This window comes from Myotis brandtii, unplaced genomic scaffold (genome assembly GCF_000412655.1).
Source record: "Myotis brandtii unplaced genomic scaffold, ASM41265v1 scaffold191, whole genome shotgun sequence".
Taxonomy (NCBI): Eukaryota; Metazoa; Chordata; class Mammalia; order Chiroptera; family Vespertilionidae; genus Myotis; species Myotis brandtii.
Window position 1 is genome coordinate 6,798,055 of NW_005357115.1, and position 6,650 is coordinate 6,804,704.

General features: G+C 51.3%; 1 pseudogene; it reads left to right on the top strand.

Moving 5' to 3' along the window:
- The first annotated feature begins 4,914 nt into the window (after positions 1 to 4,914).
- LOC102259196 lies at positions 4,915 to 5,675 on the top strand (annotated as a pseudogene).
- The last annotated feature ends 975 nt before the right edge of the window (positions 5,676 to 6,650 follow it).

Below are 6,650 nucleotides of genomic sequence, written 5' to 3' on the forward strand. Positions count from 1 at the left end.
TCACAGCCCTGGCCGCTCAAGATGACATTTTCTAAACACCGGAGAGAGAGATAAGAAGCAGACGGGAGGAGAGGCCTGGGAGCTGGAGATGGGCCATGGGGAGGAAAGCAGGCTTCCTGCTGAGAGAGGCAGAGGCCCCCAGATCCCGCTGGACACTGGACATGATAGGCGGGGACACCGGCTCTCACTGTTGACACTGCACTGAGTCCGGGCCCAGCATAGCAACTGGAGCCTGAGCCCCTTGCTGGACCAGTTATTCCCTAGTTAAAACCTGTGCTCCCCTGACCGTGGAACCCCTGCAGGCCTTCAAAGAAGGGGGGACAGAGAGCACTAAGCACTGGGTGTGGTAAGGCGCTGTTCACCCTGGGCCCCAGTGTCTGGACCAGGTCTGCAAGTGGCCTTGGGGTGCTCAGTAAACACCTGTGCAAAGAATGACTTGCTGTGCTCCTTCTCCTGGATCGAGCTGGCAGTTTAGCTGGGACAGTTTCCCCAGGGACAAATTTCAGAGCAGAAAGGACAACCTGGTGTCTTGGAAGCAAACACAGAGGGGCTCGGTTAGGGGCAGATGGCCTGCACAGGGGGATTTGGGTGACCTGGGCTCTTGGTCTGGGGTGTTTTTAGGACAGTCATCCAACAATAACAATATCAATAATAATAAAGTGTGCAGAGGATGGTACTCATGGGAACTGGAAAGTGAGGCTCTTCTGACAGGGGTTCTAAAGAATCATTTCAAGGTCACCTCTGGGCCTCCTTGGAAACTGAAGAAGAACCAGCATAGCCAGCCTGCTTCCCCGCATCCCAGGAACCCTGAAAAGTGGGAGGTGTTTGGGGGTTCTAATTGGACCCTCATTGAATCCTTACCCCCTTGAACTCACACCTCCAAAGACAATCAAACAGCCCCCGTTGGGATGGCACGCACACGTTCCACGGATGATCTTCAGTCCCTTCTCAGCCTGGACAGACGGTGAAATACAGCATCCGGCACAGCTGCTATCTCCGGGCAGAAACCTTGAGAGGAATCCCAGCTATGGCCAAGGAAAACATGAGTTCGGTCTGGCTAACCCAGGTGGCTTCTTTCTCCCCACCTTCCTCCGTTCCCCTCCACCCCCACCCTCTGGAGCCAGTGAGCTGTTTGGGTAACCCCAAGACCCCCCTTCCATACTGCCTGCAGCCAGCCCGGGCCTACCAGCAGGACTCTGGGACCTTGGCCTGGCCCTCGGTCACTGCCTTGGAGAGTATGAGATGTGGGGCTCTGGCTGCTGGGAGCCAGCCCACCTTGACGGCCCTGCCTTCTGCTTTCCCAGGACAGGGATCCCTTTGGGAAGGGGTGGTTGTCCTCAGAGAAGGAGCCCACCCCAGGCCCTTGGCCCCTGACCCCGGCTGGGAGCAGGTCAGGGTTCCCATTCTACAGGTAAAGGAAGGCATTTCCTGACCTCTCTTGCCATTGCACCCAGGACCTTTTGTTCTCCTTCAGGCCTGACCTCTCGCTGACATGTCGACATGTCCTATCTGCTAGGCTTTGTGAAACAACCTTCCTACTTTTGTGGCTTCTGGTTCAAAAGTTCCACTGCCTTCTCTTCCCCAAATGAAGAACCCCAGGGTCTGCATGCGGCATTTTGCTCACACCAGAGCAGTGCTGTCCAATAGAAAGAAAGTGCAAGCCCCCTCCCCTTCCCATTCCCCTCCCTCTCCCTCTCCCTCTCCCTCTCCCTCTCCCTCTCCATCTCCTTATCTCTCTCCCTCTCCCTCTTCGGAGCAGTCTGAGCTGGGTGTGGCCAGTGCAGGGACCTGGCTCTTCTCTGCACCTCCATGGCAGACCCACCTATTCCCACCCACAGACATCTTTCTCCTCTAGACCAACATTGGTCTTGCCAGCCTGGGGCCCATTCTCTCTTTTGAGGATGACTTGGCCTCTGTCTGTTTGATGCCTATGTGTCCGTTTTATGGTCAAACTCTCAGAGAGCAACCTCATTCCCCATCAAATGGGTTCCCTCATTTTGCTCCCTTGGAATGCCTGCAATTCTTATTCTTCCAGACCCTGCTCCACTGCCTCTGTGTTTTTCTGAGAAAACCAGAAATAAACAGGATACAGACCTGGAAGCTGGGCCCAGACATCTGTTATTTACCCCCAACACCCCCCCCCACCACCACCACCACCACCATCCTAGGCTCTGGGACCTGCCTGTAGTAGGGGCACAGCACCCACCCAGAATGTGCTGGTGGGAGCAGAGCAGTTATGCCCCACCCACACCACCCGGCCTGTCCTGGGACACAGGGACAGCAGTGCCTGAGGCCGAGCAGCAGGTGACAGAATCCTCGTGCCTGCACTCTGGAGCAATGTCACTGTGGATGGAAAATGAAGTGTGGAGAACAAGTACAGGGGATGAGGAATCTCTGAAGCTAATTCAGAGTTACCACCAGTCTCTTAAAGCTAAAAATGACTCTCCCTCCTTTCTTTCTCTTTCTGTCTCTCTCTCTCTCTCTCTCTCTCTCTCTCACACACACACACACACACACACACACACACACACACACACACATCTGCTATGCATGGACCTCACAAAAAGTGACTCAACCTTACATAAGAATCTGAGGGGGCCCAGAAGTGCAATGACTCATGGCTTTGAAATTTCCAGTGGGTTTTACGTGTCTTCTTAGATGATTTTTAAAATTTTATCTTTAATGGTTGTCAAAAAGAAAATAATTGGTTTGGGAAGCAGGTGGGGGTGAGCATCCTGCCTCAGGGCAGGAAAGAGTCGTGTGATGGACAGGAGGGGGCTGGCAGGGACTAGGCGCTCTCAGTGGTCAGGGTATCGGACGTCTCCTCTCAGGACCTCCGGGCATTTCAAGAAACTCGGTGTTATGATCACGTCCAGACTCTGCCTCTGGTCTCCAGGAAATACTTTGATTTGGGGAGGGTTGACCAACTCCAGGGTCACCACTGACTGAAAAGCTGACGGATGCTGCTGGGCATCAGGCCCCAGCTCCGACGGCACTCTGCAATCCTGCGAGGAGCTCTTTGCAATCCTGATGCCCAGCTCACCCCAGCCCGACTAAGTCATGCCCCTGGAGAGCCGGCCCAGGCAGCAGGACGTGTAGGTTTTCCAGCGATTGTGATGTGCCGCCCAGGAGGAGATGCTGCTGGTTGGAGGGTCTGGGGCCCTTTCACACCCAGCAGTTAATTCCCCCCTGGCTCTCAGAGGGTCAGTACCCATTCCCTTGAGTTCCAGATACAGCCAGATGTCGTTGTCCAGGGCCCTTGACAGTTTCTCCCTCCAAGAGCTAAAGAAAGGTGGTGGATTAGTCTGGCTCCCTCCCTCCCCATGTCCAGTTACAGACCGTCTTTATGTCTGATGGCATGGGATTTCATCTTCCTGAGCCTCCATTTATTCATCTGTAAAATGGGATAATAAAAGCACTAGCCACATAGATCTTCTGTGAGGATTACATGAGATAATACCCATAAAAAGCACAATGCTTTGTACCTGGTAAGCTCTCCAGCAAACCGTTGCTGTGATCATGGTGTGTGATGATGTATTTGCAAACTCATTTGATACGACCTTGGCCTGTAAGTACATTGAAAACAAAGATATTGTTTACTTATATGCTGGGTGCCCAACACATGCCTGGCACCGAGGAGGGACTCAGTGAGTATTCGTTGAATGAATGAGTAAGGCATGAGCTATCATATTGTTGTTACTGTTCTCATTCTCATTGTTGTTGTTATCATTGTTGTTGTTGATATTATTATTATTTCAATAACACCAGGTCTGAGGGTACTGTCTCTGGCCCTCTGCATGGCCCTAGCTGGCTGTGAGCATCTCCTCTCCTCCCCTGATTTCTCTGCAGCCTCCTCGCTGGGGCCATTGCTGTCTGTCCTCCCTGGGAAGCATGAACCAGGGACAGCTGCATCTCCCTGCGACTCCCTGCTCCTAAGTAGACAGCTTCACAAGGAACCTCACATGCACTAGTCAGTCGCGTGGATGAGGAGTCCCACTGGGGACTCAAAAGCCTGCCCAGAGCACCCATTGCCAGGCCGCTTTTCCATCCACGGGCTGGTGGTCACTGAGTGGGAAGCTGAGGCTGAGAAGGACCAGCTTTGTGTTGCACTCAGCTGGGCCTCGTGGGAAATGCAGAAGTGGGCGCCCAGAGTAGCACACAACGACAGTTTTGACCCTTTCTTTTCCCACGTCGGATCTCACCTCCGCCCTCCCCTTTCCCTCCTCCTCTCTGGGCAGTTGTCCTGAGCAAGCAGACACCCTTCCTTGCTGCAGCTCAGCCAGTGTGTGTTGAGAACGCAGTGGCTCCTGGGCCTGTCCAAGCACCTCAGCTTGGTTACTCCCACCAGTCTCTTCCCTGGGATCTGGCCTGACCTTGGGGGAAGGCTGGGACTGGGTTAGGGGACAGGGAGGGAGGGAAGTCACAGTGGATGGTTGCTCGTGACCCCACAGTGTCCTGTTTGGCACCAGGGAAAACCATCCCAGGCAGCACAGGGGCGAAAATGGCACAGAATTTGGACCGCCCACTTCACACACCCTTGTTCTAAAAAGAATTGGAAAGGTCTGTCCTCCAGCTGTCCCTGCGCTGCCTGACCTTGACAGTGCCCGGTTGCTGGTTAAGTGGGAAATCTCAGACACAGACCCACCCCCCGCCCCTCCAGCTCAGAATACAGTCTACAAAAAAAGTAGTAAGAAACATTCTAGGACAGTGGTTGGCAAACTCATTAGTCAACAGAGCCAAATATCAACAGTACAACGATTGAAATTTCTTTTGAGAGCCAAATTTTTTAGAACTTAAACTATATAGATAGGTACATTGTTATTAACTTAATTAGGGTACTCCTAAGGCTTAGGAAGAGCCACACTCAAGGAGCCAAAGAGCCACATGTGGCTCATGAGCCACAGTTTGCCGACCACGGGTCTAGGAGAAGACAAAAGTTTTTTCTACGTTGATTTTTCCACAAAAGATTCACAATACGTCCCAAATGTCCCTAACTTCTTTGCATCTATAGTTGAGAAAATGCAACCTGTCACTCCAGACCTTATCGCAAACCCCTTTGACCTGATTGGTATTTTCTTCTTGTGCTGCTCCATAGCCCAGGACTGCTGCTGGTTAGCCTCCTTCAAGCATGGGGTGACCTCGTTAATCCAGCGCTCCAGTTAACCCTCACGTCTGTATCAGCAATTACCAAAAGGTTCTAAAGCAATGGTCAATGTGATCATTCTCCCTTTTATTTTTATTCGGAAAAGACGTTGAGGCTCTTTGGGCAATGTTTTCTAAAGTCAATTTTATGAACCTCAAGTTTCATGAGATGTTATTGATATTATGTTAAAAAAAAAAAAAAAGAGGGGGGCTCTTAGCAGAAAGAAGATGACGAAGGGGACGTCATCGTTCGGCAAGCGCCGCAACAAGACGCACACGCTGTGCTGCCTCTGCGGCTGGAAGGCCCGCCACCTGCAGAAGTCCACCTGGGCAAGGGCAGCTACCCCGCCAAGCGCAAGAGGAAGTATAGCTGGAGTGCCAAGGCTAAACGACAAAACACGACTGGAACCAGTCGCACGAGGCACCTGAAAATTGTGTACCGCCGATTCAGACGTGGATTCCGTGAAGGAACCACACCTAAACCCAAGAGGACAGCTGTTGCCACATCCAGTTCATCTGAAGGATTTCAATGATGAGTCGTGCAATAATCTCAGTTTTAAAAAATAATAATAAAAATAAAGGTCTAGCCAATTTGGGAAATATGTATTTTTTAAATATATTTTTATTGTTGATAGTATTACAGATATTTCCCATTTCTGCCCCCCCCCTTACTCCCCTCTCCCAGCCCCTACCCACTACCCTATTGCCCGTGTACATGGGTGTATTCGGTTTTTTAAATGAATGAATATGTTTCTTTATGGCCTGATTCTGAGACTTTACTAAATGCACTAGAGGTGGGGAGAGTATTTTCCAAATTTTCTTGACCACTCAGCACTCTTTTCTGGAGGAGGCCTTGGGCCTGGTGCTCCATGGCCCCGGCTTCGGGAAATCCTGTGTTTGTTGGGTTCAACATTAAAGGCAAGTGTTCTCATTGCCCGTTACACAGGTTGTAGGATTCTAGATTGAAATGCCTGGAAGTAAGCAGCAGCTATTAGAATGCTTGATGGCAGAGCTCTTCCTGTCATAATTCCTTTAACACGGTTCCACGTTTGACAGGCCTGGCAGCTGTTCCCTCTCAGACAAGTCCCAAGGTCGACAGAGAGCTTTTCTGGTCTTCACGAGTCCCTCTCAGTGACGGTCCTGGGGGCCTGGGCCAGTGCCACCCACATCCATCTGCTCAAAACACCTCAGGGGAAGTCACCGCTCTCTGCAAAGGGAAGTGGCTGAAAGCACTGGCTATGGCCTAAGACCTGGGAAAAGAAGATGAGGGGTTGGGTCTAAACATTTGTTTAACAAAAAATAAATGCCATAAATATCCAACAACAGAGGAGTGGTTGGGTGAACTGAGGCATGTTAGCTCTTGGCATGTCATGAGACTGTATAACACATGGAAAGGTTGTTATGATGCGACATCAGGTGAAAAAAGGCCGTAATGCGGAGGGGAAATTGTTAGCTTAGATCGGTGGCAGAGTCTCCCAGAGGATGCCTCTGTTGGGCCCCAACCAGAG